General features: G+C 36.6%; 1 non-coding gene across 1 annotated transcript; it reads right to left on the reverse strand.

The window, feature by feature from the left end:
- Nucleotides 1-459: 459 nt before the first annotated feature.
- On the reverse strand, nt 460-563 carry LOC122295236. The gene has a single exon (XR_006237899.1). It is a non-coding gene; the product is annotated as a small nucleolar RNA R71 (small nucleolar RNA).
- Between the last annotated feature and the right edge of the window lie 8,807 nt (nt 564-9,370).

The raw sequence follows: 9,370 nt of genomic DNA on the forward strand, positions 1-9,370 counted from the left end.
TTGTCAGGTGATTCTAAAAATTCTCAATCTAATACCATGGCTGACAATGGTAGTGTTCATGACGAACTAGAAAATGAAAAGGCACAAAATAATCTGCAAATGAGAACTTTGCGTGAATATTTGCAGCCTACAAGGACAAGTACTCCATCTTGTATGATTTTTCCTACGAATATGGGAAATTTTGATTTAAAACCGGGAGTAATCCAATTACTTCCCAAGTTTCATGGCTTGGATTCAGAAAGTCCTTATTTGCATCTAAAAGAATTTGAAGAAGTTTGTGCAACTTTACAAAACCAAACTATCAATGATGATGTTGTTAGATTAAAGTTGTTTCCATTCTCTTTGAAAGAAAAAGCTAAGAATTGGTTGAACTCCTTGAGACCAAGATCTATTGGCACATGGCAAGAAATGCAAAGAGAATTTCTAAAAAAGTTTTTTCCTACTCATAGGACCAACACTCTTCGCAGAAATATTATGAATTTTTCTCAAAAGGAAAATGAAACATTTTTTCAGTGTTGGGAACGTTTTAAAGAATTGTTGCTAACTTGCCCACATCATGGCTATGAAACTTGGCGCACCATTAGTTTCTTCTATGAAGGTTTAACATCTCAAATGCGTCAGTTTGTAGAAATGATGTGTAATGGTGATTTTCTAAATAAAGATCCTGATGACGCTTGGGACTATTTTGACCAGTTAGCTGAAAATGCCCAATCTTGGGATAACACAGATTGTTCTGATCGGTCAAATAAGCCGAAACTCAGTGCCATGTCTCAAGAAGGTATGTATGTTCTTAAAGGAAATGATGATGTGAATGCTAGGATAGCAAGTCTGACAAGAAAAGTTGAAGCCATGGAACTTAGGAAGGTAAATCCGGTTAAGGCCAGTGAAAAAGAAGAAGAAAATTGTGGCATTTGTGAGATTAGTGGACACCTAACTCAGGATTGTCCAACAATCCCTGCTTTTAAAGAGGTGTTGCACGAACAAGCAAATGTCATGAATTCTTATCGGAGACCATTTTCTTCCCCATATTCGGAAACATATAATCCTGGATGGAGAAATCATCCCAATTTTAGTTGGAGGAATGAGTCAAATATAAATCAAAATCCTCAAGGGCCATCTTCTTCTACTCCTTATGTGCCTCCACATAAGAAAACCCTTGAGGAGACATTACAGACTTTTATGCAGGGGCAAGCCAATATCAACACTCAGACAATGCAGGCCATTACTGAGATGAGAAGTTCTATCAGCTACTTGACCTCTGCATGACATGCTCAAGAAAAGGATAAGTTTCCTGCTCAACCTCAACCAAATCCAAAAGGTAAATTTGAGGTAAGAAATTCAAATCCCTCTGATTCAAAATTTGAACATGCCAAGTCCATCACCACTCTACGCAGTGGAAAAATAATTGATAAGAGTATTTCAACAACGAAAGTTGATGAGACCAACAACTCTTTAAATTCCAAGAGTGATGGTGAACTTGAGAAGGTTGAATTAGATGTGCCTGTGAAAGCCCCAATACCTACACCATTTCCCCAAAGATTGCAACATTCTCACAAGTTGGTTCAAAATGCGGATATTCTTGAAATTTTTAAACAAGTAAAAATCAACATTCCTTTGTTAGATGCAATCAAACAGATTCCTTCGTATGCTAAATTTTTAAAAGATTTGTGCACAGTAAAGCGTACGATGAAGGTGCAGAAGAAGGCTTTTCTCACTGAGCAGGTAAGCGCCATCCTCCAGAACAATTCTCCACCAAAGTACAAAGACCCGGGTTGTCCAACAATTTCCTGCGTGATTGGAAATTTTAAAATTGAAAAAGCTTTACTTGACCTCAGAGCTAGTGTTAACCTCCTACCCTACTCGGTATATGAGCAGTTGGGTCTTGGTGAGCTTAAACCCACCAAGGTAGCACTCCAACTTGCTGACCGTTCAATTAAAATACCGAGAGGGATAGTTGAGGATGTGCTAGTTCAAGTAGGAAAATTTTATTTTCCAGTGGATTTCATTGTTTTGGACACGGAACCTGTATTTGATGTTTGCACTCAAATTCCTATAATTTTGGGAAGGCCATTTCTTGCGACCTCAAATGCTTTAATAAATTGTAGGAGTGGTGTGATGGTAATTTCTTTTGGCAACATGACTTTGGAGTTGAATATTTTCAATATTTGCAAACAACCTGGTGATGATGATGATGTGCAGGAAGTGAATCTGATCCAAACTCTTGTTCAAAATAAATTTGATTTGTCAAGTTTCTCTGACCCTCTTGAGGCTTGTTTGGTTCATGGTATAAACTTTGATGATGATTCTGTGCTTGCATCTATGAATTTTTTGCTAGAATCTACTCCTATAATGGACATTGATAAATGGAGAACACGTTTTGAGGAATTACCACCTCATGATGTCGTGTCTCTCTCCTCAAGTGTGCAAACACCAAAACTCGACTTGAAACCTCTACCTGCTGATCTCAAATATGCATTTTTAGGCCAAGCAGAGACATTACCAGTGGTCATTTCATCAAGACTGGATGAAATTCAGGAGAAAAAATTAATTGGTGTTCTCATTGAACACAAAGAGGCAATAGGATGGACCATAGCTGATTTCAAAGGTATCAGTCCTTTGATTTGTACCCACAGGATTTATCTAGAGGACAATTCTAAACCCTCTAGAGAAATACAGCGTAGACTAAACCCCAACATGAAAGAAGTTGTCAAAGCAGAGGTGTTAAAACTTCTGGATGTAGGGATCATTTACCCTATTTCTGACAATAAATGGGTTAGTCCCACGCAGGTGGTACCCAAGAAATTTGGTGTGACTGTAGTTAAGAATGCTAACAATGAATTGATCCCAACTAGAGTTACTACTGGTTGGCGTATGTGCATTGATTACAGAAAACTGAATTCTGTCACCAGAAAGGATCATTTTCCCCTACCATTCATGGATCAAATCATTGAACGTGTAGCGGGCCATAAGTTCTATTGCTTCCTTGATGGTTATTCTGGATATAACCAAATTGAGATTGCTCCTGAAGACCAAGAAAAGACCACTTTTACATGTCCATTTGGTACCTTTGCATATCGAAGGATGCCATTCGGACTTTGTAATGCTCCTGCTACATTTCAACGATGCATGATGAGCATATTCAGTGACATGGTAGAGCGTTTCGTTGAAATATTCATGGATGATTTTTCTATTTTTGGTGATTCATTTGATGAATGTTTGACTCATTTGGAAAAAGTGCTGATTAGATGCAAAGAAAAGAATTTGATTTTAAACTGGGAGAAGTGTCATTTTATGGTCACTCAAGGGATTGTTCTTGGTCACATTGTTTCTTCTCAAGGTTTTGAAGTGGACAAGGCCAAAATTGAATTAATTTCTAAATTGCCCATCCCAAAGAACATCAGGGATATCAGATCTTTTCTAGGTCATGCAGGTTTTTACAGGAGGTTCATTAAAGGCTTCAGCACAATTTCTAGACCTTTGTGCAATTTATTGTCAAAGGAAAATTCTTTTGTGTGGACTGATGATTGTGAGTTAGCTTTTACAAAGCTAAAAGGTATGTTGATTTCAGCCCCAATTATGCAATTACCTGATTGGAATTTACCATTTGAGATTATGTGTGATGCTAGTGATTATGCTGTTAGAGCTGTGTTGGGCCAACGTAGGGACAAAAAGCCTTGTGTTATTTATTATGCAAGTAGAACTTTAAACAGTGCTCAAATGAATTATTCAACAACTGAAAAAGAGTTACTTGCAGTAATTTTTGCACTTGACAAATTTCGCTCTTATTTGATTGGATCTCAAATTGTTATCTTTACTGATCATGCTGCGTTAAAGTACCTTTTAGTGAAAAAAGATGCAAAGCCCAGGTTACTTAGATGGATCCTTTTGTTGCAAGAATTTGATTTGATAATCAAAGATAAAAAAAGAGTTGAGAATGTTGTTGCTGATCATCTGTCTAGACTTGTTCTTTCAGATTCCGTAGAGACAGTTCCTATTAAAGACACATTTCCAGATGAGCAACTCTTTGGTATATCTCAAGTGCCATGGTATGCTGACATTGCTAATTTTCTTGCTACAGGTGAAATTCCTCACATTTGGACTCAACAAGATAAGAGGAAATTTTTTGTGGAGGTAAGAAAATTCTTTTGGGATGATCATATCTATTTAAATATTGCCCAGATCAGATAATTAGACGATGTGTTCCCAATAACGAATTTCAAAGTGTGATATCTTTTTGTCACTCTGGAGCATGTGGTGGCCACTTTTCTGGAAAGAAAACTGCTTTTAAAATTTTGCAATGTGGCTTCTATTGGCCTACCATTTTCAAAGACACCCATGAATTTTGTAAAACTAGTGAGCGCTGTCAAAATTGGGAGGGATTACCAGCCGGAATATGATGCCATTAAATCCAATGTTGGTTGTTGAAATATTTGATTGTTGGGGCATTGATTTCATGGGACCCTTCCCAGTTTCTTTTTGCGCAATCTCTACATTTTGGTAGCTGTGGATTATGTGTCCAAATGGATTGAGGCTATTCCATGCAAAAACAATGACCACAAAGTGGTACTGAAATTTCTGAAAGAAAATATTTTATCAAGGTTTGGAACACCTCGAGCCATTATCAGTGATGGGGGTAAGCATTTTTATAATAAGCCTTTCGAGGCCTTAATGCGAAAATATGGTATTATCCATAAGGTTGCTACCCCTTATCATCCACAGACAAGTGGCCAAGTTGAGGTATCTAATCGGGAGATCAAAAATTTTTTGGAAAGACGGTTAACCCAAGCTGCAAAGATTGGTCTTTACGACTAACCGACGCACTTTGGGCATACCGTACTGCTTTTAAAATCCTGATTGGTATGTCCCCATATCGACTCATTTTTGGAAAGGCATGTCACTTACCTGTGGAATTGGAACACAAAGCTTATTGGGCAATCAAGAAATTTAATTTTGATTTGGATAAAGCTTGCTCTCTTCGTAAGTTTCAGCTTAATGAGTTAGAGGAAATCAGGAATGAAGCTTGCGAAAATTCTCGTATTGCCTAGGAGAGAATGAAAATTTTTCATGACAAAAATATTTTTCGAAAATCTTTTGAGCCTTCACAAAAAGTTTTGTTGTATAATTCAAGGCTCCATTTGTTTCCTGGCAAACTTCGATCCCGATGGATTAGTCCCTTTGTTGTAAAAAACTGTTTATCCTTTTGGGGCCATTGAGATAGAAAATTCAGAGAATGGTAATGTTTTTAAGGTTAATAGACAAAGGTTGAAACCATTTTTGGATGATTTTACTCCAGAGGTTGAGTCCACTACTCTGGAGGATCCTGCGTATCAGAATTAATTTCTGATTCCTCATTGTATATACCGTATGTGTTTGTTTTGTTTTTCCTTTTTTTGTTTTCTTTTGTGTTTTTAACTTTGACAGAAATCTACTCCTTGTGTGCACTCGAGTATCTCAGGTGAATTCTTTTCTCTCTATTTAATCATTTTCGTCTCAATATATGTTCTGCAGTGTTTATCTTGCTCCAATTCATGTCTGTATAGCATACATCATCGAATATTCAATTGCTGAACATTGAGGACAATGTCACATTTAGTTGGGGGAGGGTTTTCGGTTAAAATTGTGTTAAAATTCTCTTAAAAATGTGTTAAAAAAAATAATAAATAAAAAAAAAAGATTTGTTGAGGTCATGAAAGATGTGGAATGTAGTGCAAATATGAGTATATGTCAAAAGAGGGACTTATCCATTTTATTTAGTTGTTAAACCAAGGGAAAGATGTTAAAAGTTTTGCTAAAACACACACAACACTTACCAGGAAGGCCTAGAAAGACTACATTGAGTCATTGTTGGTTGATTTACACTTCAATTGTTTGAGACTCTAATGAACCATATCCTAATGGCTTATGAAGAAATCTGAAATGAATTAAATGAGAAAAAGGGACAAGCCAGGGATCCAAAAAAATAAAAAATAAAATAAAAAAATAAAAAAAAAAATCCTTTAGGTAGACTAGTGGTAAGGGCTGACTTGTGAAAGTGTGGGTAGGCGCACATTCATAGGTCCGATTCCCCCACTAGGAAATCTAAAAACATAAAAAAAAAACAAAAATTATGTTTGTGTAGTGGAAAAGGCTGCCTATTACCGGGGTCCTTACAAAAAAAAAATAGGTGCCTTTCAAAGTGTAATAGCGTGAAAGCCGCCACTACAATGGTTTTGAATTAGAGTAAGACCATGTGGTTTTCTCAGATTGGTTGTTGTGATTGAAATTGTTAATGTCTCTTGGTTGTCGATCTTGGAATTCTAACCCCATTCCCATGCACTTGAAAGAAAGCAAGCTTTGTTACATGTAATTCCCTTGGTTGATTATCTAAGTTGTGTATAAATCTCTTAGTTGATACAAAATTCATATTAATCTATCTCCAGTGTTCTTAAACTCAACAAGTCTATTTCATAGCATGTGATTTTTTTTTTGGATTTTCTGAAATTGTAGTTGGTAATCTCACCTTTGCATGAATTCATTCGCTTTGTTTGCTAGAGTCTAGCAATAAGCTAGTTGGGGGGTGTGATGAAACGCTAAAATTGCATGATTAAGTTACTTAAGCGAACAAATTGTTTAATAAAAATGATTTAAGTACTTAATTATGCAATAGATCACATTACTTGATTCAATTGATAAATTCTAGTATTTTGGTGCTTAAAAAGATTTATAATGCAATTGTTTCACATGAAACAAGACAAGCACCTCACATGCATGCAACACAAACTCACACATGCTAAAAGCAAACAAACTCACTCGGACATCACATGCACACAGCTGGACCCACAACAGCACTCAAACAAATCGGTACACATGCAGAACAGAAAGCAGAAAATTCAACCATGCAGCACATCACATGGACAACAACTCACACTTGCAGCAGCACATGTACAGCAGCAGAAAAATCCTTCAAAGCAGCAGACAATCACGCTGGAAAAGAATCACATGCCAACAACAGACTATTCGGACCAAGATGCAGAAAAACAGATGCAGAAAACAGATGCAGAAAACGTGGACCTACAAACCAGCACATGCACATGCAGAACAGAAAAAAACAGACAGCACACCAATGCAGAAAAGCCGGACAGCAGTTTGGAAGAAAAGCAAGGGGGCAAGCAGCTGTTTTTCTTGACTTTTATCTTTCATTTTTCTGCTTGCTTTCGGTTTGGCAGCAAGAGCTGGAGAGTTTGATGTGTGAAGAAAGTGAGGTGCCGTGATTAAAGGGGAGTGAAGAGTGGGAATTCGGTGGTGATTGATGGAATAAATTATTGTGATTGGAGGAGTGGACGACTATCAGCAGCTATATATATATATATATATATATGATGCTGGACGTGTAGAGGGAGGGGGAATCGGTGGAAGAGAGATAGAGAGACATTGAGGTGGAAGTAGGTGTGAGGATGTGAGGGAAATTGAAGAGATCGGTGCAGAAGTGTCGGCCAGAATTTTATTTGTTTTCTAGCTCTATTCTTGTATGTGCAACGTGTGAGTGGAAGAAGAGATGTGTGGGGTCGGTCTGAAGTAGAGAGGAGATGTTGTGCTGAAAGTGAAAGAAAGCAGTCGGTCAGTGCATGATTATAGTGAGGGTGAGAAGAGATGTGTGGGGTCGGTTTGAGTAGAGAAGGAAAGTGCCGATTGGTTTAAGAGTTGTGAAAGGAAAGAAAGCAGTCGGTTGCTTTTCCAGGGGAGTAGACGGGCGGAAGCTCTCTTTCCAGCTCTCTCGTTTGGACTCCTCTCATTTTATTTTTTTTTGGTTGCTTTTCGTTCTTAGCATTTTTTTTTTCCAGAACTTAGTTGGCTGGTTTTCATTTTTACTTGTTTTTTTTTGTTTAGTTTCTTTAGGACGGACAGGACTGAATCTCCCTCTAAGTTTTCATTCTTTTATTTTTCTTAGTGGCTTCTTCGTTCTCTTTGTTTCCAGACCTGGAGAACTTGGGTCGGCTGGTTTGGATTTTACTCTATCTTATTTCACGTTTTACGTTTTTACGGTATTCAATTTTTACTTCTTGATTGGTTGGCAGCTGGATTATTTTAGTTTTATTATGAAAATATTCATTTGATTTCCGTGGCTCATTTCATGAGTATGGTTGGCTAAATTTTCATACTAAGGTTAGAGGTGAAGTTTAATGATTTACATATTGTTTCCGAATCCACGTAAAATCTATTTTGCGAGCTTGATTGATTGAAAGATTTTATTTGGATAATTTGATTATCTATATACTCGTCTTGATTCATTGTGATTTCCGAATACAGTGAATGCTTGAGGAATCCCTATGGTATTCAAATAGATTTGTAAATGTTTTAATCATCAATCGTTCACGCTCAATCATAAGCGTCTGTTTTTCTCGATCTTAAATGCTAAATCTACCAATTAAACAGAATCATTATTCTAGTTTAATTGAGGTAAATTGATAGGAAACAATATCATAAATTATTAGACAGATCCTCGAAACCTTAGTCTTTTTCCATTCATTTTATCATTTTAGTTTGATTCATTTTATCAATCTTCATTTGATTGCACGTTTCTTTTCGTAATTTTGTTTCATTGTCTGAATTTATTTTCTTTATCACAAAAGTCAATCCCTGTGGATTCGATCCTGTAAGATACTACAACACCTGTATACTTGCAGGTAAAACTGCACGAGATTGTTGATTCATTAATTCGAGTCAAAGTTTAGTCGCAACAAGTTTTTGGCGCCGTTGCCGGGGATTGCAACGTGTGATAATTTTTTTTGTGATAATTTTTTTTACTTTATTGCTTGTTTTGCATTTTATTTTTTCTATGATCAATCCTCTATGATGAATGATCTCGTGGCAACGTGATCAAACGGGTAGATTGAGAAGAGAGGAAATCATTTTAAGTGAATTGGTTGATACTTTGTCAGGTGATTCTAAAAATTCTCAATCTAATACCATGGCTGACAATGGTAGTGTTCATGACGAACTAGAAAATGAAAAGGCACAAAATAATCTGCAAATGAGAACTTTGCGTGAATATTTGCAGCCTACAAGGACAAGTACTCCATCTTGTATGATTTTTCCTACGAATATGGGAAATTTTGATTTAAAACCGGGAGTAATCCAATTACTTCCCAAGTTTCATGGCTTGGATTCAGAAAGTCCTTATTTGCATCTAAAAGAATTTGAAGAAGTTTGTGCACCTTTACGAAACCAAACTATCAATGATGATGTTGTTAGATTAAAGTTGTTTCCATTCTCTTTGAAAGAAAAAGCTAAGAATTGGTTGAACTCCTTGAGACCAAGATCTATTGGCACATGGCAAGAAATGCAAAGAGAATTTCTAAAAAAGTTTTTTCCTACTCATAGGACCAACACT

Source organism: Carya illinoinensis, chromosome 14 (genome assembly GCF_018687715.1).
Source record: "Carya illinoinensis cultivar Pawnee chromosome 14, C.illinoinensisPawnee_v1, whole genome shotgun sequence".
Taxonomy (NCBI): domain Eukaryota; kingdom Viridiplantae; phylum Streptophyta; class Magnoliopsida; order Fagales; family Juglandaceae; genus Carya; species Carya illinoinensis.